This window comes from Callospermophilus lateralis, unplaced genomic scaffold (genome assembly GCF_048772815.1).
Source record: "Callospermophilus lateralis isolate mCalLat2 unplaced genomic scaffold, mCalLat2.hap1 Scaffold_43, whole genome shotgun sequence".
NCBI lineage: Eukaryota > Metazoa > Chordata > Mammalia > Rodentia > Sciuridae > Callospermophilus > Callospermophilus lateralis.
The window spans coordinates 883,007-907,130 of NW_027514380.1; the positions used below are offsets into that span (position 1 = coordinate 883,007).

The window sequence follows — 24,124 nt, forward strand, 5'->3', positions numbered from 1 at the left end:
ACTTTCCAGAAAAACAACCTACTGTCAGGAAGCTCATGGTCTGGGCTCCCCAGTTGTAGGCTCCTGAGATTTTGGTTTCAGAGACAAAGCAGGGGCTGGAAGTTCCTTCATCCTTGTAATATGTGTCATCCTCAATGTATCAAGAAAGGCCAAAGTTCCCCAGCTTCACATACTCTGGGGAGGCCACCAGGATGTTCCAGATGGTGATATCCCTAGAGAAGGATGTGGATACCAGGATGAGGCACTGCCTAGGACCCTGGGGCAGGTGGGAGAGCTGAAGGAACGTTCCAAGCAGGTGAGTGAAGGAAGAGGTTGTATACAGTTAGCTTCCTGCGAGCTGAGTTCCAGCCTCCTAGAGGAGCTACTGGTACTGATGGCCTTGGTCCTAGCATGGCTCCCCACCCCAAACCAGTGGGCGCGTTGGCTTCTCGCAGGCAGCTCTGCTACAAAAAGTCTGCTTCTGTTGTTAAAATGCTGACATGAAAGCATGCAGGCTTAAGTTCCCCAAGGGGCCAGACCCATCATTCCACTCCCTTACCCTACAGCCACTGACATGATTTACCTGACGTTCATGCTAGGACATGAGCTTCACAAGGACAAGGTTTGTCTGTTTGGGTGACAACTTTGTCCCAGAATTTAGGACAGTGCCTGGCACCCAGGAGGAGCTCCATAATACTCACTGAATGAATGGATGCTTCCTGTGTGGCTTTGCATAGGGTCAGGCACAAGGCCACACAAGCCACGTCAGTGGTGGGGAAGCACCTAGTAAGTGCCCAGGTAGTCTCCTGGGGCTATGTTCCCATGGCAGTAGCCTCCTCTTAGGGAATGGGAACAAGGCCAGGTGGGGAAGAGATAGCTCCACAGCCCCAGGGGCTGGGGAATGAGGGTGGTGCTGGGCCTCAACCTCAGGATCTCCAGGTGCTCTATTAGCTCAGATCCTCTTCCTGGACCCCTGGCAGCTAAGTGGGCAGGCTGGAGGAGGTGAAGCTCTGAGAGGGTGGGAGGAGTTTTCCTGGCATTTCAGGGGAGGGCCAGAAGGTCTCAGCTACAGTCAGATGCTAAGCTTTGGAGTTGCTCTGGAGCTACTTCTATTGACAGTTCTCTGAGGCCCACACAACTGTTTTGGCTTTTTAGTGAGAAAACACTTTGTAGAGGTGCTCAAGTGCTCTAAGCTGCTTGGTGCAGGCCCAGGCAGGGACTCCAGCTCCTCCCTGTGGGACTCTGGCCCTGATACTCAGTTTCCTCTGGGGTTAGGGATGGGCTTCGCTTTTCTGCTGTCTCCGTGTACCCACCTGTGCACACAGCTGATGCTCTCCAGGTAGGCCATGGTTTTGCATATCTGCAGCGCATACAGGACAAGGGTGGGCACCTTCAGGGGGTTCTTATTTCGCTCTAGATAGTGGCCCAGCTGTGGGAAGGGAGGTGCTGTCATGACCCCAGCATGGAGCCAGGGCTGCTGGCAGCCACTGACCCTCCCCTTCCTCTGGGGCAAACCCCAAGTCAGCAAGATGTTCTGGCGACTTCCTCTATTAACAGGGCCTCTGCTTCTGCTGAGTATGGAAGGCAGGAAACTGGGAGAAGTGTCCTTTGCTCCCTTGGTGTCCCAGCTATCTTCAGGGTGCCTGGCCTGCTTCCTTCAGCTCACCTCCCCATAGAAGTACAGATCCATGATGATCCAAGTGGGCTCCTCTTCGAAGATGCAATCAGCTTCACGATGTGGGGGTGGTCGAGATTCTTCATGATCACTGAAGTGGGAGCAGGAGGTCACACAGGGGAATGGGGAAAGCGGAAGGAGAGCCCTCCCCTCTCCTCTTCCTTAGAAGGCCAGGGAGTCTGGGCCCCGCCCAGGTGTGCCTACCTGCCTCGCTCATGAACTTCTCCTTATTGTCCAGGGTGCAGTCCTTCTTGCAGGTCTTGACAGCCACATTGATTTTATCCCCTTTCTGCAACAAGAGGGTTTAGGGAAGCTTGGTCCAGCCTAGTGCTCAAAGGAAACCGTTCCCGCCCTTGCCTCAGTAGGTCCTTCCCACGGACTTTGCCAACTGCTGAGGGGCAAGGCGACCTGGCCTCTGCAGGACACACCACCCCTTCCTTCCTTCAATTTCTCTCCCCTTTCCCCTTCTCTTCCTCTTCTTCCCCTTTCTTCTGGACCAGGCTGGGTTAGACCCAGAATGAGGTTTGGAGATCAAAGAGCTCAAGCTCAGCTGTTCAGACCAAGATGCTGAGATGAGGGGCCGCGTGATCTGCCCTGGTTAGCAGGTGACCCCAGGCCTTCATGAAATGTGGGCTGGCTGGCCCTGTTCTCTCTAAACTTGGCTTCAAACTGTGCTTCCTTCCTTCCCTGCCCACACCCCAGCGCTGCCCTCCCCAGGCTTGCTGAGCATGGCCACAAAGGTGAAGCCTGTCCACCTAGAGGTGCCCCGGATGAACTTCCACTTGGCTGGGTCCACCCTCCTGCCCTCCGTGTATTCTCCTACCAAAGCCTCACCCCCTACACAGGTGGACAAAGAGTCAGGAAGAGTCTGGGAATCACGTGATTTGTGTGGACCCCTTCATGGACCTCCCCAAAGAAGCCTTCTCCTAGAACACGGTTGAGAACCACATCCTCGAAGGCAATGCCATACTGTGGACCTGCACAGATGGAGAACACAGCCTCTGGGCACACAGACTAGCTGGCATCCCCTGGTGCCCCAGAACCCCATAACACCTCAGCCAAAAGGCACAGGCTGGGCTGGGAAAGGGGATCTAGAATGTTCCACTGCTCCAGATCCATGGAGGATCCATCACCCCGTTTCCTGGGTCCCAGGTTCATGTTCTTAGAACCCCCATATCCCACAGACACACAAAAGCACACAATCCATCAGGGGAGGACCACATCTCTCAACCCACAGGATCCCAGGTTGGCTGCTTCCTGAGCACACTTGGGGCAGGAGGAAGGGAGGGCAGGAAGCTCCACGGTAGTGTCCCAGGAATCCTCATCATGTCACTTCCCAGACCCCTGACTGGTCACCTTGGTGGGGTCCAGGACCTACCTCCCGGTCATCTCAAGGTCTCGTTGGGAATCTCTGCATAGATGTCTGACTCTGGAATGACAGGAGGATGCCCAGCACATGGGTGAGATGTCTCATAAGGCAAGGAACCTGGTTGTGGCTCCCACTTGGAGCCCAGCACAGCCAGAGGTCAGGGTGCTGAAGGGGGGGAGGAAGCTGGGCAAGTCTGTGGCTCCTGTTCCAGGCTTTGGGGCAGCCACTGAGCCTGGGGTGTCTTGGCTCAAGTCTCTGTTTTGTTATCTAGGGCAAATCCATCTCCTTCAAACATGCCTACCACCCATTTAAAACCATTATGAACTGTGTGCTTGTGTCTCAAAGCCCAAACTCAAAATTTGATGGTTTTAGGATATGCAGCTTGGAGGGGCAATTAGATGAGGTCAGGGAGTGGAGCCCCCATTACAAGATTAGTGTCCTTATAAGAGGAGGAATGGCCACCAGAGTTCCTTCTTTCTGCCCCACAGGAGCACACAGTGATAAGGCAGTCACCTGAATCTGTTGGTTCCTTGACCTTGGACATGCCAGCCTCTGAAACTGTGAGAAATCAATGTCTATCTGTAGTCATGTGGTCTGTGGATTTTGTTTGGAGCCACCTCTCGTTATGACAAACTCAGTATGTGTACAGACTACTCAATATATGCTTGCTATTACAACTGGCGATATTCTAAAGCCAGCGCTGAGAAGGGATAGGAAAGGTTGTTTTCTGTAACTTGGAGGGAATGGTCAGAAGAGCAGGCAGAGGGACCAAACATGGGGAGGTGGGCACAGGCCATGGACAGGGTGGGCACAGGCCGTGGGCAGGGTGGGCAGGCTTACCTATGCTGCAGCTTTCTGAGAGGTGGGACCACCTCGCCTCTAGGTTTCTGCAGGAGGTGAGAGGGCAGGAGGCAGATAAACCCAGAGCTTGCAAAGCTCCCCCAGAGCTTTGGTCCCCCTTACCCACCGCCTGATAGCAGAAGTAGCCCACCTGGCTGCAACAAGCTGGGGCATGGCCTGGGCCTGGGATGGGGCTCAGCAGCAATCCTTCCTGGATGTCACCAGGGGGCTGCATGGAGGGCAACACACTGTGGGAAAGGCCAGGGTCTAGAGTTCTCTCAAAAATGAGGGGGTGGGGGCACCCTGCTTGTTCATCCTCCTCCCAGCACACACTGGCTGAGCTCAGGGCCCTTCCAAATCCCCACTGTACTCACAGGATGGAGATCTGGGGCAGGCTGTTTCGCATCTCACCATCTGGAGAGAGAGGACAGGAGGGTAGATCGGAGCCAGGGACACAGAGTCCAGGATGGATGGAGGGCCTGTCATTGCTCCACAAGGAGACCCCTCCCCACCTTCTGTCCCCTCTCAGCATCAGGGTGGAAGCTATGTAGGCTTTGGACCAGAATCAGAATCCTCCTTGTAGGCTTCCTGCCAGCACCCTGTGATCCATCTCAGAGCTAGTTGCTGACCCTGGTCCCAAAATGAGGAAGGTCCACCCATGTCCTAGCAATGGCTCTGATCTCCCTGGTACTACAAATACAGCACTTCCAGAAGCTGGCCTCTATGAAGCTCAGACTAGCAGGACCAGGGGTGGCTGTCCAGGACCAGGGCCTGTAGCTGGCGACCCAGGATGGCCCCACAGGAAGCACCTGCAGGGCTGCTTGAGTGCCTCCTCACACCCCTGAAGAATGCATTTGTTTCAGATGGATTGGAACTTGGTGGCTCTCATGCATCTATACTCTTCCTCCAGTGCAAAAGAAGTAATTACAAGTGTTCAAGCCAAATCCATAAATCACATGTGGTGAGAACTCTGGTTTCCTTTGATGTCCTCCTTAAGTGAATGCAATCTCAATGGCCATTGATATCCACTAAACTGATCTTGCAAATGGTTATTACATTTGAACTTTGAAGACTTAGAAACAATTTGTATTCTCTGATGGGCTTTTGTCTTTGAAATGTCCTTCCTCTTGTGATCCAAATGGAATGCCAATGTTGAACCTTTGATTCACTCACATTTGAGAAAAGGAATAAAAATAATCACATATTTTAAAGCTCAAAAAAAAAAAAAAAAAAAAAGAACGCATTTGTTCAAGGGCCAATGGCTCCACACCCCCCATGCCTCCACATCACCCTGCAGGCTTGGCTCAGCACGCAGCTGTCCACTGTGCCTTTTAGAGAAACTTACCTTTCTTGGGATGGATGAGGAGAGAGCCTTTATGTTTCCCCTGAAGCTGGCAGTAACCATCTTAGAGGTCAGCCATGTTCTCAGCCTCTGCCAGAGATGAGGTTTTGATGGACAAAGACTGCAGAGAAAAAGCCAGCCAAAGGTGAGACCTCAAGCCTTGGCTACACTGTACCCTCTAGTGCTGCTTGAGAGGCTGCAGGACCTTCATCTCCAACCCTGCTGCAGGACCCCCAACCCCAACCCACACTTCCTCCCATCTCTGCTGGCCTTCTCTGTTGCCACTAGTGGGCGTGCTTGTGCTCCCTCCTACTAACCACCTTGAGCTCTGGGAAGACTAGTGAGAAAGCAGGATGCCTTGTACTACGTGGGGTGCTCCCTATGTAAAGCAGAAACTGAAAAATGGAAAACAGAGTGGTGCAGGGACAGACTGGTGAGAGCAGAGATAGATGCTCTGCAGTTGGAGGTCTCTGATTCTTCCACCATGAAATCCCCTCATCCCTGGGATCTTGACCTATAAGTCATTTTTACTTGGTCAATATTAGACCCTACTTCTTTCCTGACATTAAAATAAAAATACAAACCATCATCCCAGCACCTTGTTAGGGCATGGGTGCAGTTTTCTTAACAAGATCCTCAAAGCCACTGAAGCCCTGGCTGCCTGCTTGTCACAGTCATGTCGACCCAAGGGCATCCTAACCCAAAGTGATACCCCTGAAGAGACTCCAGGTGTCCAGAGAGGCTTACCTGGGGTGCGCCTTCAATACCCAGCTGCAGGACAGCCTGGCTCTCCTCCAGTGGGAGGCACCTGATGGACCTGATCTTCTTGAACTCAGCCAGGCAGGTGGGCTGTGGAGAAGAAGGGGGCCTTAAGAGCATCCCATTGCTGGGATCAGGCAATACAGATGGGTCAGTAGGGGGAGGGAGGAGCGACTGGGAGTCTCTCTGCAGATGAAGGGAGAAAGTCTGGAAGGATCATCAAGTCCAAGCCCCTCACCTTACAGAAGAGAAAATGGGGTGTGGAGAAAGGCAGGACTTGCCCAAGGTTATACGTCAAGGTGGCAGTAGAATCAGAACTGGACCCAGAACTGCCTCCCTTTGCCACTTACAGAGCTACTCTTCTCTCTGTACCAGGAGAATGTCAAGCATGTCCTTTTCTCTCTCTCTGCACCTATGTCTGCAATAAGGAGCCATCTGCTCAAGCTGCCATCCCCAAACACTGTCCACAGAGCTCACGCCAAGGGTGTGGCTCTCTGCTCTCAGGAATGGGGGAAGATGAATGATTGGGCAGACAGAGAAGGAGTCGGAAATCTAAGACCTAGAGCCAGGGGCTGGCATGGCCTCAGTGCTCTCTACCTTTGCATCTTGACTTGTCAGCTGGCGGATGCCTTTGGGGCCAATGGCCAGGTCCACTGTAATGTTCCAACCTTGCTGTAATAGAGGAGAGAGAGGACTGTTATCTCTTTTCTGCCACCTGGTGTGTTGACACTCTAAGAAAGCCTCATGAAGCTAGACAGGGACCACTGTCTCTACAGCTCACCCCTCTGGATAACTGCCCACCTGCCCACCTCCCACAGCTGGAGGCCAACATTCAGCTCCCTGCTTGGCACATGGATTAACATGAGTTCCGCCACAGGCAGGTAACAGCAAAGCCCTGCTGTCTGAACACTGTTCCTGGCCCCAAATGGCTCCCTGGCCCCCTAGCCTGCCAGGCCCAGAACCCAGGCCCAGAGAGAATAAGGAGGGTGGTCATTACAACAAGTTCACAGCGATAGGTCTCCTGATCGATGTTGGCAAAGCCCGCCAGGGTATTGAAAAACTTCATGACACACTTCTCCTGGTGTGAGGCGTACTGCTGAAAGGTCTGCTGGATCATCTTCCAGAACTGCTTACGCTGGGGAAAGGTTGGCAGTGATGAGCCAGGCCCTGCCCCTCCTGGCACCTGTCCTTCCACTAGGTCTCACTGGGAGGATGCCCATGCTGGAATATGCCCCCAGGGCTCCTGCCGTGAAAGCAACACTGACCTGTTCCTCAAAACACACTCAGTGGTCTCAGGCAGGGCCCACCCTAACCCTGAGTGGGAGGCAGCGAAGTCAGCCTCCCAGGGCTCAGACTGCCTCTTGGGAGGCTAGAGCCAAGTGCAGCCCGTCCTGATTCTCCACCACAGAAGTGGCCCACTGGGGGCATTTGGCTGTCCAATGTCCTGGCTCAAGACAGCACAGATGCCCCAGCTTCTTTGAGGATCCCCAGCCCAATCCTTGTAGTTCTAGCCCAGGGGATCTGCACAAAGAAGGGTTTTCTGGGCCCCTCACCCTTTGATTTTCTCACCTTTAAATTCTCCTGCATCTGCTTTGGGAAAAACAGGTCGAGTCCCACTTCCTTTCTGAAAACAGGGAAATAGAAGCAGCATTTGACTCTCCTTCTCTCCAGCTCAGGACTTCTGGCTAGTCGGGAGGAGGTACCAGGGCTTGGGGACAAAGAGAAAGGCCCTGACTACCCCGCTCTGGTCCAGGGCTGAGTGGGAAAGGAGGCTCTGGAAGGAAGGAAAGGAGGCAGGTCAGGAGGCAGCCCTGCACTTACTCCAAGAGCTGGAAGCTGGACTTCTTGTCAAGGGCGTTGTGAAGAACTGCCTGGAGAGAAAGGAGTTACAGAGGGGAGACTCGGTAACTAGAGAAGAAGGCCATCAGGGCTGTAAAATAAAATAAAATAAAATAAAATAAAATAAAATAAAAGGGCACTCATGCCCAGGATTTGGCCTGGAGGCCCTTCCCCTGCCAGAGGTGGGATTTGCGGAGAGGGAGCAAGGTGGCAGGGGGGTAAAATTGGATCTTCAGAAAACAGTGAGGACTAGGAAATCCCCCAGACTTTGTTCCCAGAAAGGCAACATCCTCATGCTCTGGGAGACCCAGTTCCTGGGCTGTGGGCTCTGAGGCTGAGGAAGAAGATGGCGGCCAAGCCCAGGAGGCCAGGAACACCACCTGCACCTTCAGGTCCTGGGTTCCTGGGCACTTTCTTTTTTGCCTATTTGCTATCTCTGAAATGTGTACATATGTTTGTGTGTTCACCTAAACAATAATTAAATGAACATGTTAAAATTTTTGAATTTGTAAAAGAAAATATAAATAATTCATAATCCTACCACCAGAGGTGGCATCAATTAATATATGACACATCTTCTTCAAGTCTCATTTCTCCTAAAAATATATGCATTCATGAAAACTTGTATGTACGGTCAGATGCCACGTAATGACCTTTTGGTCAACAATGGACCACACATATCATGGTGGTCTCATAAGATTATATCACCTAGAGTCATAGCTGTCTTTGTTTGTGTAAATGGACTCTATTGTGTTAATGTGACAATGAAGTTACCTAATGATGCATTTATCAGAATGTATCTCCATTAGTAACTGATGCATGACTGACATATTTATTTGTAGCAATGGTGGTTTCAGCTGAGACCAAATAGCCAATGTCCCTGCATATGCCAGCCTCCCTTCCCTGTCAGGATTGCTGTGTCTAGTCATTTCACTGACTATTTCAGACACTGTCCAATCTTACATTAAAGTAACTGATGCTTGCAATCCCAGTGATTTGGGAGGCTGAGACAGGGGAGCCTCAAGTTAGAGGCCAGCCTCAGCAACTTAGTGAGATCCAAAATTAAAAATAAAAAGGGCTGAGGATGTAGCTCAGTGATAAAGCACCCTTAGGTTAAATCCCTAGTACCAAGAAGAAAAAAATAATAACTCAGTAATCCTTTAAGCCAGGTGTCCTATAGACATCTGAGACCAGTTTTGTGCTACTAATACTATAAGCAGAGAGAATCAAGTAACTTATGACCCCGAAGCAATGAGCTCAGACTGCTCACCCTGTTTAGAAAATAGGAAGGTTGGATCCTCACCTCAAACTATTATCTAGAATATTTATTTTCTAAATATAGATAAATATAGATATAGATTAAACATAGATAAATATAAGCAATAAAACCATTATAAAGCCAGAAAAAGAAATCTAGGAAAATATTTTCATATCACAGGGTCAAGAACATCTAAAGCATGAAATTATAGAAAAAAACCTCCAATAGGAGCATAAAAATACAATATTATGTCCTGAACAATTTTTAATAAATGGTGTCTTTGAATATATTGTCAAGCAACATAAGTAGCTGTCATTCAAAAGAAAATAAGCATGCTGGGAGACACGGGGATGGAGCTACCCAGTGAATGGAGGCCACTGAACTCCAGGCACAGTAAGACAGAGGGTCTTCTTACCTGGGGAAAACTGAGTCTGTTTAAGATGCCACAGGGGGACAAATCATTTGGTTCCTCAAACTTATTTCTAGCATATAGGCCATGAGTTTCACATTTTAACTTAGAGCAGGAGATTTAGATTAAATAATATAGTTGGCATTTGTAAAGCATCTTCACTAGATCAATAAAACATCAGTTAGGCTGCACTTCAACTATATGATATTCTGCAAAAGGCAAAACAAGGTGACAATTTAAAGCCCAGAAGTTGCGGGGAGTAAGTGGGAGGGAGGGATGAAGAGGGGGGACATGCAGCATTTTGGGGGCAGTGAAACTAGCCCATATGATATTATAGTTGTGGATGCAAGCATTTGTCCAAACCCCGAGAATGTGCACCTCCAGGAGAGAAGCTTCATGTGCACTGTGGCATTTGGGTGATAATGATGCATCAATCGGAGCAATTGCTCCACACTCGCAGAGTGGCAATGATGGAGCACTGTGCGGGTATGGGAGAGAAGGCACAAGAGAACTCTGTGCCATCTGCTCAGTTTTGCTGCAAATCTAAAACTTCTCTGAACAAAAGTCTATTAGAGACAAATAAGTAAATAAAATAAGGGTTGAGAGAAAAATGTCAGCCAAGTAAATACACAGTTACAGAACACTTTAGTCCCTGTCATGGTTGTAAGTACTTGAAATATAGTAACTCACTAATTCCTCCTAACAACCCTGTGAAGTTGTTCCATCATTCCGATTTTACAAATGAAGGAACTGAGGCACAGGGAGATCAGACGACTTGCCCAGAATAACAGAGTCAATGCAAGCCCCAGGATGCATGCCCAGAAAGCCCAGCTTCTGACCTGTGATGTACATCATTATATCCAATTCTCCAGATAGGATCTGATCTGAGTCCACAGAGGATTCATGTCCCTAATCTCATGTCTGCTGCACCTACCATACTTCTCTTTTACACCAAGAAACAATGCATACTCTTTTCCTGGTGATGCCGTTAGCCATAGGCAAAGTGTATAATCTGTGATGTTAACAGGACAAGAGACTGTTACCCATGATTTTCAAGCAAGAGTCACATCCCTGGAAGAGTTCAGAAAATCATACCATGTACAAATCTGTCACCTCCCAAACACTGTGAGCTCGAGGACATCGCTGAATGCTGTGCTAATTTCACACAGAGTACCTCCTGGAGCTGTGGTGCTATAGTGAGCAGCAAAGATGGGTACCCCTACATACCAATATCCCCAGGGCCTGGCCTTGTGCTCTGAAGCATTTGCAGAAACACTTGAAAAGGACAGAGGGAGAAGCAGGCAGCCCAGAGGAAAGGGCAAGGCAGGGGGTGGGGACTGAGCAGATTGAGCTGGTCCTTCTCTCCCATTTATTCCAAGGACCAGATGATGAGCACCTCAGAGGCCCACTCTGCTGGCTTCCTATCCTCCCCTTCTCAGCTCTCACATGCCTACTCCCACTTCCACCCTAGATGCTTGAAAGTCCAGGCCAGCCTCTGGCCCAGCTCTCCCAGGTGAAACCTTGAGGCCACTTACCTGAGCTCCAGACAGCCCAGCTGCAGGGCCATGCCTTCGCTGACCTTGCTGGCATAGCACTGCATGTAGTCACTCCGGACCTGGCAAGAGAAGGATCACAGTTCAGACTCACACCCTCATTGTCCCCTTCCCTGAGCAGAGGCCCCAGGAGGTGACACACCTCTGCCTCTGAGCCGTCTCATGCTCACCTAACCACAGACAAGAACTGAGCAGGGATGGGGAGCAGGATGGGAGCTCCCTCTCAGCTCTGCCTCTGCCCCCTGGGCCCCTGAGCCCCTTCACAGGTGAACTTTTATACACATTCTCTTCCTGCTTCAGAGTCTTCACCCCATCCCAATTTGGAGAGAACCGACCCCCCCATATTTGGGGAGGAGTCATTAATTTTTCCAAAGCCCTGTCTGGATTAGTGTTCAGGAAACCAGAGGGGAGATGCAGCTGAGACTAGCTAGAAAATAATGGAAGTAGCTCACTCTTCCTTGGCACATCTTCACACAGGTGCTGGGCACTTATTTAATGCTATGGCATGTCAAAGAGGCTTGGCAATTGTTCAAGAGAGCCAGTTATCACATCTTTAGAAGTTTAATGAACTGGTGAATATCCCATTGGTAGCTTGAATCAGGTCTTGGAAGGAGCATTTACACCATGGGAATTGGCAGGTGCTCTAAACCAGGGGTCTCATCTTCCCAGAGACAGCTTACCTGCACAGTGCCAATGATGTCATTTGATCCTCACAATAGCCCCCATTGAGTAGGTATTAGTATTTTATAGACGAGGAGACAGTTTCATGTAGGTAAATGAAGTCTCTGGTTAGTAAATGGCAGAGCTGGCTAAAAACCAGTTATGAAAGACCCCAGGGCCTGTATGTTAACCTGCTCCTGCTTAATTAGCCCAATCACCTGGGAAGCCAAGGAAGTCCTAGAGGAGCTGGGAGCTTATGGAACAGGTTGGTCTGCACCAAGGTTGGAACAACTGACAATGATCCTCAGGCATAGCAAAAAAGACAAATCTGGGCTTTGTCTTTCCATCATCCTATGGATACACTTGGTCTGGAGGGTGCAATGGGACTCTGGAGGAACTTTTTATCAGTTGGTAAAAATAAAGCAGCATGGTCCTGTTCTCTTTCAGGCTCTCCGTGAAGTCTTCCGGCAAGTAGCAGATTTGAAGGTCATACCTGTGATAGGCAGTCAGACTCTGGGTGATGCAAGGAAGCTCGAATCTCCAGGAGGAAGTGGGTCCCTCCATCCTCCCTATCCTTTGCTCCCCTTCACCATAGCACTACAGTATCCCAACTGGGAACATTTCTGGATACAGATTTACTGTGAGTCCACGTCAGGCTTTGAAAATGCATGCATTAGATATTGTAGGAGGTCTAAGTCTACGATGCCACTTGGATTTTCTAGAAGATTCTGAGGATGGGGAGTGCTTTGGAGAGGACCTCCAGGGCTTCCCCACCCCACATTCCTACCTCCACTCATCCTCCACGTGTAGACATTCATACTTGTCCTGCACCTCTCCCACCTTCATCTGGGGGTGCAGCCAGTGGATCTCATCTGACTTCATGTGCTTTAGCCTCAGTCCATAGCACTCAGGAACCTGGATGTTGGGCCCAATCCACCCACTTAGCAGGACGGAGGTGATGATTTCCTGCAGAGAAGAGAGGGACACAACTCAGGGGTGTTCCTTACTGGGTTCCCCAGGGTGTGTGATTCTCTAGGGTGGGATTCTGCCTTATCGATGTACTTGTTTCTGATTCCCTAGCACTTAGTGCAAGATGTGGTACACAGTGAGCTGTATGTTGTGAATGAACAAATGCTGTTCATTTAGCCAAAATGAGACAGAGACAGAACTGAGGAGACAACACAGGTGCTATGCTTCTGCACGCATTCCAGTTGAACCAGTTAATACTCACTGAGCACCTGCCATGTAAAAAGCACCTTCGCAATGGTTCCCAAGTTCACCATCCTTACTGAGTACCAGACCAGGCACTGCTAGATACTTTACACACACGATTTCACTGAATCTGTCCAACATGGGGAAATAAGCAGGTGTCACTGTCCTTGTGTGACAAAGAGGAAACTGATGTAGGTCACACAAGCCATGGCATTATGCTGGGATTTTGAACCCTGGCCTGCTGGACTCTAGATTTCTACTAGGCCAAGCTGATTCACTGGGATGATGGAGAGGGCAATACAGAAGGACAAGACTCACCTCAAGGGAGCAAGTGGCACAGTCCCTACACAAGAAGGATGGTCATAGGAAATGAAGATATGACAAGAAAGGTGGCCTCTAGTTAACTGGGCCACTTGCCCACAGCCTGATGTCCTAGCTTCCTGGCCAGAGCCAGAGCTGGATTGACAGGAGGGCCACTTGGGCAGCTGGCTGCCTGGATGTGAACCTCTGAGGCCTTGCCTTGTTCTGACATCACTTTTGCAACATTTTTCCTCAAGCCTCTTATGTGGTTCCACACGTAATGGGTGACTGAAGCCGACTCTTGACAGCAGAGAGATGGCTCAGATGCAAACTTAGAAGCCCGCAGGCACTGACCTATCCTGTTGGATGGCTTGGTGGTGTGACAGACGGATCGATACCCAGGCAGTTGCTGTTCTGACCAGAAAGAGCAGAGGCAGTTTATTATTTAGATTTCATGATTTTTTTGTTGTTGCTATTTTTTACCATGCCTTCCAAGAAATTCTCTAATTTAGTAAATAAAATGCAGCTAATCTCTTAATTGGAACAAAAAGAAGGAGATATGACATCTTTTTTCTCAGAAGAAAATCTGTTTCTTTCTATCTCCACTAGGAGAATGTTAAACTAATATTAAAATAATATGACTATGAAGAAATGCCCAGTTGTTCATCTGCCCAAGCACACATGTGTCTGGGTCCAGCTATCTCCTACCAGGATGCTAGAAGACCCTCAGCCTAAAACCTCCCTTTCCCCTCAGAGAAAGTTGACTACTGCAGAGAAGTTGACTACTGATCTGTGAGAGAGCTGGGGAAACTGAGGCATAGCATGAACATGTCATCAGTTGTAACAAATCAGCATGGGAATCAATTGACGCTCAGGATGTGGAAGAGGGCAATGACCTAGGGTACCCACTGGGAGAGGGACATGGGTAAGAGGATGTGAAGTAGACAGTTTCGTCACTCTCCACCCACTTATACCACTCATCTTTACCACTCTGTCCACAAGGTCCTCATGATATGGTACCCAACCCCTTTTCACTCCTGAGCCCCATCTGGAGTTCCCAGTTGAGGTGTTTAAACTGAGAGCATTCCCTCTCCCCAGTTAAAACTCATTAGGGTAATGTCTAATTTCCTTAGGGCTGGGTCCCTGTGCTGTTTTTTATTGAAAATCCTTAACATATGTAAGGTAAACAGAGAAGCATAATAGCTTCCCTTGTACACACAACCCAGCCTCAGCAATGACCAACATTCTGCCCCTCCTGCTTCATCTGTGCCACCCCCTACTCTCCAACTGTGACTCAACTATTAATTTATTTTGTGGTTCTTCTTTTAAGGTAAAACTTATATAAATTAAAATGCACAATTTTAACTGTATGATTTTGAAACATGAATGCACCTGTGAAACCCACACACCAATTAAGAAAGGCAGTTTTCCAGATCCCTGAAAAGTTTTCTCTTCTCCCTCCTCAGTCATCCCTCGTGGCTCACTCCCACCTCTCCCTCCCAGGAACCACCCCCTCCAGAACTTCACATAAGTGGGGTCATTTTATAGGTGCCATTCTTTTGTGTCTGGCACAGTTTTTTTCACCGAGAAAAATATCTGAAATTTCCCCACATTGTTGTATAATTCAGTAATGTGTTTCTTTTTATTAATGGTGATGTTCTACTTTATAAAGAAAACACAATATGTGTATTTATCCCCCTACTCTTAGAAATAGGGGCTATTTCTAATTTTGACCATTATGAATTAAGTTGCTGTGAAAACTAATTTACAATATTTTTGTGTGTAGATGCTCTTATGGCCTTTGAATAGACACCAAGGAGTAGAATTGTGTGGCCTTATGAGAAACTGCCATGCTTGTTCCACTTTTGTGTTTCCATCATGACATGGGGCTTCTGTTACCCTGCACCTTCTCCAACATTGGGTGCTGTCATCTTTCTAATATGTGTCATCTCAGTAGGGAAACTGAGGCACGGCATGCATGTATTAGCAGATCAGTGTGGGAACCACTTGAGGGGCAGGGCTAGTAGTATATTATTGTGCCTTGATCTGCACCTTCCGATGGCTGACGACATTGATCACATTTTTATGTGTGTATTGGCCATTCACACTCCTTCTTTATGAAGTGTCTGTTCAAGTCTTCTGCCCTTTTTTCTATGTTGTGTTTTTGTGATTGAGTTTTAGGAGATCTTTATACATTTTAGCTAAAAGAACTTTGTATGATCTGTTTTACTACTATCTTCTCCAGATCTGTAATCATTTCCATTTTAGTGTCTCGGTATCTATAATTTATCAAAAATTTCTTTTACGGTTAGTGCCTTCTGCATCCTAAGAAATCTTCACCTGCTTCCAGGTCATGAAGATATACTGTGTCTTCTTTTATAAGAGTCATAGTATTGGAGCAGTGGTAGAGTGCTCACCTAGAATAGGTGAGGCACTGGGTTTGATCCTCAGCACCACATAAAGATAAATAAATAAAAATAAAGGCATTGTGTCCACCTACATCTAAAAAATATTTTTAAAAAGATTCATAGATTTAATATTTACTTTTAGGTCTTTGATGCATTTTAAATGAATGTTTCTGTGTGGTGTGAAGCAGGGAAAAAACACTTGTTCATTTAGTTCTACAGTCATTTGCATTGGTTGTTAACTTTCCTTTCCAAGTGAATGGTTTTCCTGTCTTTGTAAAAGATTAGTTGGCTATCTAAGTTTAGGTCTATTTCTGAATTCTAACTCCTTTCTATTGATCTTTCTTCACACCTCACTGATACCATAAATGTACACATTACTGTAGTTTTAGGGATCTTAAAGTCAAATGGGATAAATCTTCTGTTTCTCGCCAAGATTATTGGTTTTTTAGATCTTCACATGTCCATATTGATTTTAAAAACAGCTTTCCCTGTTCTTTTCCAGAACTTTGTAGCATTATTATGATTGGGACTGTGTTAAATCTCTAGTTTAATGGGGTGGGGATGCAGGAATGGATCTCTTAACAGTACTGAGTCTTCCAATTCTGAACATGGTATTTCTCTGTTTCTTTAAATTTTCTTTAGTTTCTTTAAGTAATGCTTTATAGTTTCCAGTTATAGGCTTTAGTCCTAAGTGGCTGGTGTATTTCGATGCTTTTTTAAATTGGGATTTTTAAAAGTTGATTATTCATTTTGCTCACCATTTCTGTGACTCCCTTCTTGCTGCTCTGCCGGCCCTGGTTTCTAACCGCTTACACCTTGGGCTAGCAAGGCTGCTGCTTTCTGCCTGTGCCCCTCCCAGACTGGATAGTATCCTCCAAAGAAAAGCCAGGCACTCCCACTCATTCATCACAGTCCATGTCACAAGAGCTGATGTCCTTCTTAGTCTCTGCTTGCTGTAGACACTCTTCAGTCCTTAGAGATGGCTTTAAAATTTTGTCCTGGTTTTATCATTGTTACCTGCAAGAAGATGAGTCCAACCAAGCTATTTCACTGTTTTTGAAATCTCTGTGCTATTTTATGAACAAATCTGTGTCCTCTGAAAATGGAAGAGGCCTGGGGAGCTGAGAGCTCCTTTCAAGGCACTAACAGCCAGACAGCAACATAGAAAATATCAGGAATAGCAAGCCCTGGTGCCACTCTAGCAGGGCCCAACCACTCACCAGTACCCAGCTAGATGTCCTTGGAAAACACTGATGCTCTCTGGAATCCATTTTTGTTTCTTTATTTCTTTATTTTTTGTTTTTAAATCTAGAACATGGGAAAAATGGCAGTATTTGGAATGGTTTTGTGAGAATTAAATTAATTAGAACTCTTTAGACTATCACTTGACTCAAGGTAAACACTAAAAACACAAACAAATAAAACATTGTTTTAACAACAACCTTTTGCAAAGTCTGGTGCTTCATAAACTAGATTGGGAAAACAAAATTTTGGAGCCTCCTGTTTTACTCCTCTTTTTTTTTTCTTTTTCCTTCCCTAGGAGGTGGTGGCACGGCCAAAGGTGAAAGTGGTGAGGCTGAGGGCCCATTGCAGAGTCAGCTAGTGATTAGGAAATTGGCTCCACACAGGGGGCTGAGCAAAGAAGAAATCTATGAGGATGCTGGGAAACTTTTACTGGTGGAAGGAGTACACAGACTATTGAGAGGGGAAGGCTATAGAGGACCCCATATAAGGAACTGGAATTAGAAATAGTGTTTGACTCATAGTTTAAGACAAAGAGAGAGAAAGAGACTGAGCTTTGTTTACGAAAGGGCTTAGGGGCAAGGACATTCCCTAGTGATTTGCAAACCAACCACCCAAGTCGTAGTTTACAGATAAATAACCTTCTTCACTGAAAGTTATCTAAGGTTCCTTGGAGAAATGGGTGATTCCAGAGCTGGGGCAGAAGAAAAGAGAAAAGTACAAAATGAGCCTGAAACATCATTTTTGTGCCAGGAAAAGAGAAAATGTTTAGAGGATGTTGGGAATATATGACAATGAGACAGAATGAGCTTGAAGGGACCCAGAATGGCCAAATCTGGGACAACCTAAGTATTAACATATAATGATAGGAATTACATCCAATGGAAAAAATATACTCTGAATAGATAAATAAACGGGGGAGAAGAGAATGCTTCTCTTCTTAGTAGAAGGCCAATTAGTAAATGTAATGAAAAGGATGGAAATACAAATCACCATTTGGCAACAAGCTCAGTGTTGGTTAATCAGTGCACGTTTCATCAAAGGATGATGAAGTTGGAGAGTGGAGGTCTGATGGTGGGCAGAGGATTGACAGTCTCAGGGCATTGCTCCTCAGATGTCAACCAAATACAAAAGAAAACCTGGCAGGCATGAAAGGCCCAGTTGTCCATGTTAGCATCTCCCAGTTTAGGACAGGCAGCTCTGGTGCGCTTCCTGCCTCCATGTGACAAGAAAAGTACAGCTTCACTTCTGAGATGTCCTGCCAAGAGTTTGAGGCCCAAGACTGGTGATGAGACCCAGAGTGAGGGGTCTCCCCAGAGTCCCTGTGGAACAAAGGATTGAGGATCTCTTTCACATTGGATAAAACAGAAGAAATATGACAGCAATGTATGCTCCTGGACTGAGGGACATGGACATGGCTGGGTCAGTCAGATGGAGTTTGTGGGTTGCACAGTGATATCAGGGATATGGGCTGAATGATGGTGTCAGGGGTGTGAGTTGTGTGGTGGTATCAGAATAACACTGACTTCCCAATTTACATGGCTGTAGTGGAACTTGGAAGGAGATTGCCCTTGTTTGGGGAAAATAAACACTGGAGCATTTTAATAATGGGCAGCATTGCCACAACTTGCCCTCAAATAGTTTTAAAAAAAGATGAAGGGCATGCTTGAATGAATGTGCTTAAGAAGAAAAAGAGCTAGTAAATAAAGCAGAAGACATTGAAAAACTGTGGAACCAGAGTGAAGGTGACTTGAATTCTTAGAACTGCTTTTTCAAACTTTTTGTTAAATTTGAAATAATTACAAAATAAAAAGAGAGGAGAGACTCTTATAGGACCTAGGACATGTGAAAGAAAAATACTATATCAAGGGGATAAATAAAACTTCTGTCAGGCCAGACAGAGCCTTGCTGCTTTCCAAGGAATCTGAGAGGGGTTGGACAGAGTCCAGCTCTCTGTTTCATGGTTGGTGAAACTTTCTAGGACCTGCTCTGGGCAATAAATTTCCAGGTTTCTTTCTTGGAAGTGAAAGATTCTGTAGAGAAGATAGTGGGGTAACTCTAGATCCTTGGAGTGGAAATTCATAACTCCTTGCTTAACAGATGCTTATAGAAAGATAGATTTCAGCCCCAGGAAAGGAAGAACTTGGGATTTCTCCAAGCTCAAACACACTCTCTGGGAGGCTGTCCAGTGCTGGGAAGATTCTTATCAGGGACAAACCTGAATCTCCAGGGAAACTACCAACATGACTACCACTAGTCACTGAGGTTGTATGGTGAAGAATCTGGCTATTCTATGACCTTCGTTCTGGGGAAGGAGCCTCTAGACCTTTGGAATTCCCAAGTGATAGGATTGCCTTTGAAATTCATGATGGGTACCTGGACCACACTTGAATCTATGCTAATGAACGGAGAGGGACCCTAGATGACTTCAGGATGGGTCCTGGTCAACCATGTTTCAGGCTTTCAAGTTGGAAAGACCAACTCTGTGATTAGAGTGTTGGAGCTTTGAGCCACATGATGGCCTTATCTTGAAGGAGGGAAGAAAGCTGGAGATTAAGTTCAGTGTGGCCAATGATTCAATCAACCATCTAAACAGGCCCCCATAATAAACACTGAGAAAACCCTGGAAACTTGTGGGCTCAGGTGAGCTTCCTGATTGGTGATGCATCCTAAGGACATGGAAACTTCATATTTGGGATCCTCTTGGACTTTGTGTTATGCATTTCTTCCTTTGACTGGTCAAAACTAAAATCATTCATGTGTATGGCACTTTTCTGAGTTCTATGAGTTGGTTTGGTGAAACTTAAGCAAATAGAGGGAACTCCCACATCCATAGTCAGTTGATCAAAAGTGTTGGTGGTCTGAGAATGCTGGAGCCTGCATCTCGGGTCTGAGGGGAGGGGTGTCCTGTGGACTATGCCCCCAACCTGTGAAGACTATATGGACTGCAGAATTTACATTACAAATGGGCTGATCCATTAGGCATAGCAGGGAGAAAAAAGAAGATTGATGACCACAAGTGACACAAAAAGAACAGTAACTTTGGAGTTTCTCAAACCAGTGATTTGCAAGGTGTGAATCCAATTCTGACACACTTTTAGCAAGATAGGACAGTCCTCTCCCAGTTGTTCTCTATTGAGCTGCAGAAAGGGTCTTCCTTCAAACCATCAGCAAAAATCGACCCCATTCACACCGTGCAGAGCAAATTAGGGGCTCCATCATTGGCATGCAGAGCCCTCAGCTGTGGAGGAACTTAGATTTTGTAGGTAGAAGAAAGTGGTTGAGTTTCAGGGAGGAGTCAGAGAAGTACAAGCTCAGGGCCTTGGGGCCACCCTCCCTGTGTTGGCTCCCATAGTGGTCCTGTCTTCTGTGCTCCCTGCTGCTCTCTGGTACCTGCACATCTTCTCAAATGGTGGAAGCAGCAACATGGGTGCTCTACCCACTGTCATCACCTGTCACTAATGAGTCAATATTTCTTTCTCTATTCATAAATCACTCCTTTAAAATTATAGTACAAGATGCATACTACTCACTCAATTGCCATATGAAACATGATTTTTTTTAATGGTCTTAGTTTTCTCAGTTGCTCTTTGGATAAGCCCAGGATTTGTTTTCTGCAAGAAGGCCTTGTTTGCCCTGGATGAAGCTTCCAAGCACTCAGCCTGCCCTTGGTGCACAGCCTGGATGTGAGAAGCCTTCTGGCGCTTTTTTGCAAACATTGGCATTTCCAGGGCTTCTCTTTCTTTTTGGCTAATGATGATTTATTTTCTTTACCAAATAGTGTGAAAACCTCCTCCAGAAGACTTCTCCTATCTCCCCATTCTCTGGCTTTTCCTCTTGTAGGTCATAAACAAAGAAAGAATATGACTGGGTGTCTTGTCTCTAAGAGCAGGAAAACTTACAGTCATGCACTACATAGTCAATAATGGACCACATATAGGATAGCAGTCACTCTGATTATACCATCTAGTGACATCAGATGTGTGTGTAAGTGTGCTTTACAATGTTCACATGAGGATGAATTCACCTCGAGATGTATTTCTCCTGTCATTGAGTGACACTCGACTATGCTCCCAAACATAAAGGACATCCAAGCACTTATCTTCTCCATTTACTTTCTCTGTCTTTAACCACATCAATCACACTGAGGTACTTCCCCTGTAATCTCTGTGGTCTATTTTCTCAGGCTCATCTGTTTTTAGGCATCACCTAATCTTTTTGTTTTCCTTGAGCTTATTAGACATACTGTATGTCAGTGGCTGGATTTTTCAAAACAATGTGATAAATGTGGTCCCCATCATCCTCCACTCTTTTGCAAAAAATGGTCCTTGCCTAAGGTCACATCCCTGATGAGGGATGGCTCACATACAGTGATTGGTCAATAGATAGTCATCAAGGCCTGTCCTTTCATCCTGATTGGGTCAATGTCACTGAGCTGCCCTAGCTCCAGAGATCCAGAGTTCCATGTGGAATGGACTGTTTCACAGCCGAGCTTTGCCCCAGCCGATCCTGCATCTCCTGTTCCAGGTGCATCTTGTGAGAGTCCCCATTCACACTTCTTCCACCCAGGCCTCCAAGCCGGGTCTGCCTCCTGGGAGCCCCACTGGGACTCTGGCTTGTAGACTATGTTCTGGGCTTGATTCAGTTCACCCTCCTTTCTCATTGCCCTACCAAGACCAAATGATCCTCTTTTTTAAGATAACAGAATTCAACCTATAATGAATAAGATCTACTTAAGCTTTGGTTCAAGAGAGTCTTGCTTCAACTTTGTCCAAAAAGGTGTCACTCTAAGATTGAGAACAAATTTAAATCAAGTGACTTCAGTTGAAAATTCCCGTTGGTTCCTTGTTTTCTATATGATAAGAGAATAAGAACCAATCTTTCTTTAGCATTAGGATTAAAAGGCCCTTTGGAATGTCCCTCCATATGTTCTTCACAGTCCTGTCTTCCCCTCTTGACCCACAAATTGCCTAGCCCCAGGGCTGGTCTTTCCACCCTCACCACAGCATGCCATTGCTTTTCTCTGTGCTTGACTACATCTTCTTCCTGCCTGGCTCCCTCTGTCTCCTGACTTCTCCTGGAGATCTCCCAGTCATCACAGGTATCCTTTAAGGACCCAGTCCATACTTAAGTCCTCTGGAAATCCCTTCCAGACTGCCCTTGACAGAGCTCTTGTTTTATCACTGAGATAACAAAGGACTTTGCTTATGAATCCAGCAAGAAACTGTTATGGATTGAGTTTGTTCCCGGACACATTGGAGTCCTAAACTCTAGTTCTTAGAATGTGACATTATCTGGAAATAGGGTCTTTGCAGACTACTCAAGCTCAAATGAAAACTTTAGGTTGGGCTCTAATCCAATATGGTCAGTATCCTCCAAAAGGGAGAAATTTGGAAACAGAGAGAAACACACACAGTGGGAGTGCCAGGTGAAGATGTGGGATTTGAGTGACACATCTGCAAACCAAGGAACACCAAAGCATGCTGGAAAGTCGTCAGATGCTAAGAGGCAAGAGAGGGTTCCCTTAAGGTCTTAGAGGGAGCGTGGCCCTGCTGAGGTCTTGCTCTTGGCTTTCCTGCCTCCAGAAATGTGAGATGATTCATTTTCATTGTTTTAAACCACCCTGTTGGTGAGACTTTGTTATAGCAGCCCTGGGAAACTAATGAAGACATTTTTCAATATGAACTAAAACCACAGTCTAGGTCTGATCTTTGATAAGACAAACACCAACTCTCATTTTAGTTCTAATTGGTAAATGGTTATGAGAAATTTAAGAAATTTTGTTACCTGTCTTAACAGTGATCTTCCAGTCATACCTTTCCAAGTGATGACAATAAAGATTTAAATGCATTTCCAATTATTTTTAGATGTCAGACTAACATTTTCTGCAGTGTGACACTGAACTAAGACTGGCCGGCCTTATGTGGATCACAGATACATAAAGAGCTTAGTGTAGTGTTTGGCATACAGTAGGTGCTTGACCTGGCCCAAAGGTCAAGTCAACCTGATGAGCTGAACTGATTGGCCCAGGAAGTCTGAGACCTGAGGATGGAGCATCTCTCCAATGGCTCAGGCTTTGCCTGAGTGAGTGGGAGCTAGTGCCTAAGCAGAAACCCAGTAGGTAGGGGCCAAAGGAAGGGGCCAGAGCTGTGGGCCCAGAGCTGTGGGATGCAGTCACTCAATACCTGCAAGCTCCAAGGAAGGGGTGAAGTGTTGAAGAAAGCAGTCTTTAGAAAGGGACCTGAGGTGGGCTGGGGTTCTGGCTCCAGAGGTAGAGTGCTCACCTAGCATGAGTGAGGCACTGGGTTCAATCCTAAGCACCACATAAAGTAAAATAAAAGTAAAATAAAGACACTGTGTCCACCTATAACTAAAAAATAAATATTAAAGAGAAAGAAAAGGACCCAAGGCTGTTGGTGAGCTGAAGCCAGTACCAGCAGAGGTGGGTAAAGGGTGGTAAATGATAAATGATCCTGTGGGACAATCAGGCCATGGTAACAGCTGATGCAGCCATGCCACCTGGATGAAAGAAAGAATGAAAAAAAAAAAAAACACTTTCTTCTGCTCAGAGCAAGAGCCATGAAGGGCCTCAGCCCCAGCACCCCACTCAGCCCAGCAGCAGCTTCCCTTTTCCCTTCTGTAGTGAGACCAGAAGTAGGCGCAAGGAAGCCATGAAGAAGGAACAAGAGCTTCTCTGTGGCTGACTTACAGTGCATGAGAGGTGCCTCCCCCCCCCCAAAAAAAACCACTCTGTTAAAGGTAAAACTATTCTATCTATATTCAGATTTGCTAATATACCACCAGTTTGGGCCTTTTGCTAAGTTTTGGAGGAATGATGGATAATGATGGATAATAAAGATTAGGAAGGAAAGTACCAGGTGGTGTATTTCTTCAAAAATTTCTGCCTGTTAAAGTAATGACTTTCCAATTCACTATGAAGTCAACATGTAGCATGTGCCTCAGCAGGAGGGGTGGGTGACGTGGGTTACTTCAGTGTCCAGGTAAAGCAGGTTTTTCTCATGTCCAGTGATGGGTCCCAGGCACCCATTTTACTATAATGCTCCACAATTGTCATCAATGAGTCTCAACAGGCACCACTAACATTTGAGGCAAGAAGTTTCTTTGTCATGTGGGTCTGTTCTACACCAATAGCTACAGCCCACAGACAGCCACGCCCCAGACCCCAATTGTGGTGACAGTGACGACAATGTGGATTTGTGGCCATTCTCTTTGGGCTTTATAACTGGAACCCATTGGTCCATCCATCATTAAATAAGGA

The 24,124-nt window shown here is 46.6% G+C and overlaps 1 pseudogene; it reads right to left on the reverse strand.

Annotated features, from left to right (window-relative positions):
- The window catches only part of LOC143389040 (protein-tyrosine kinase 2-beta-like), a 54,274-nt pseudogene that overhangs the window by 17,105 nt on the left and 13,045 nt on the right, over nucleotides 1-24,124 (reverse strand).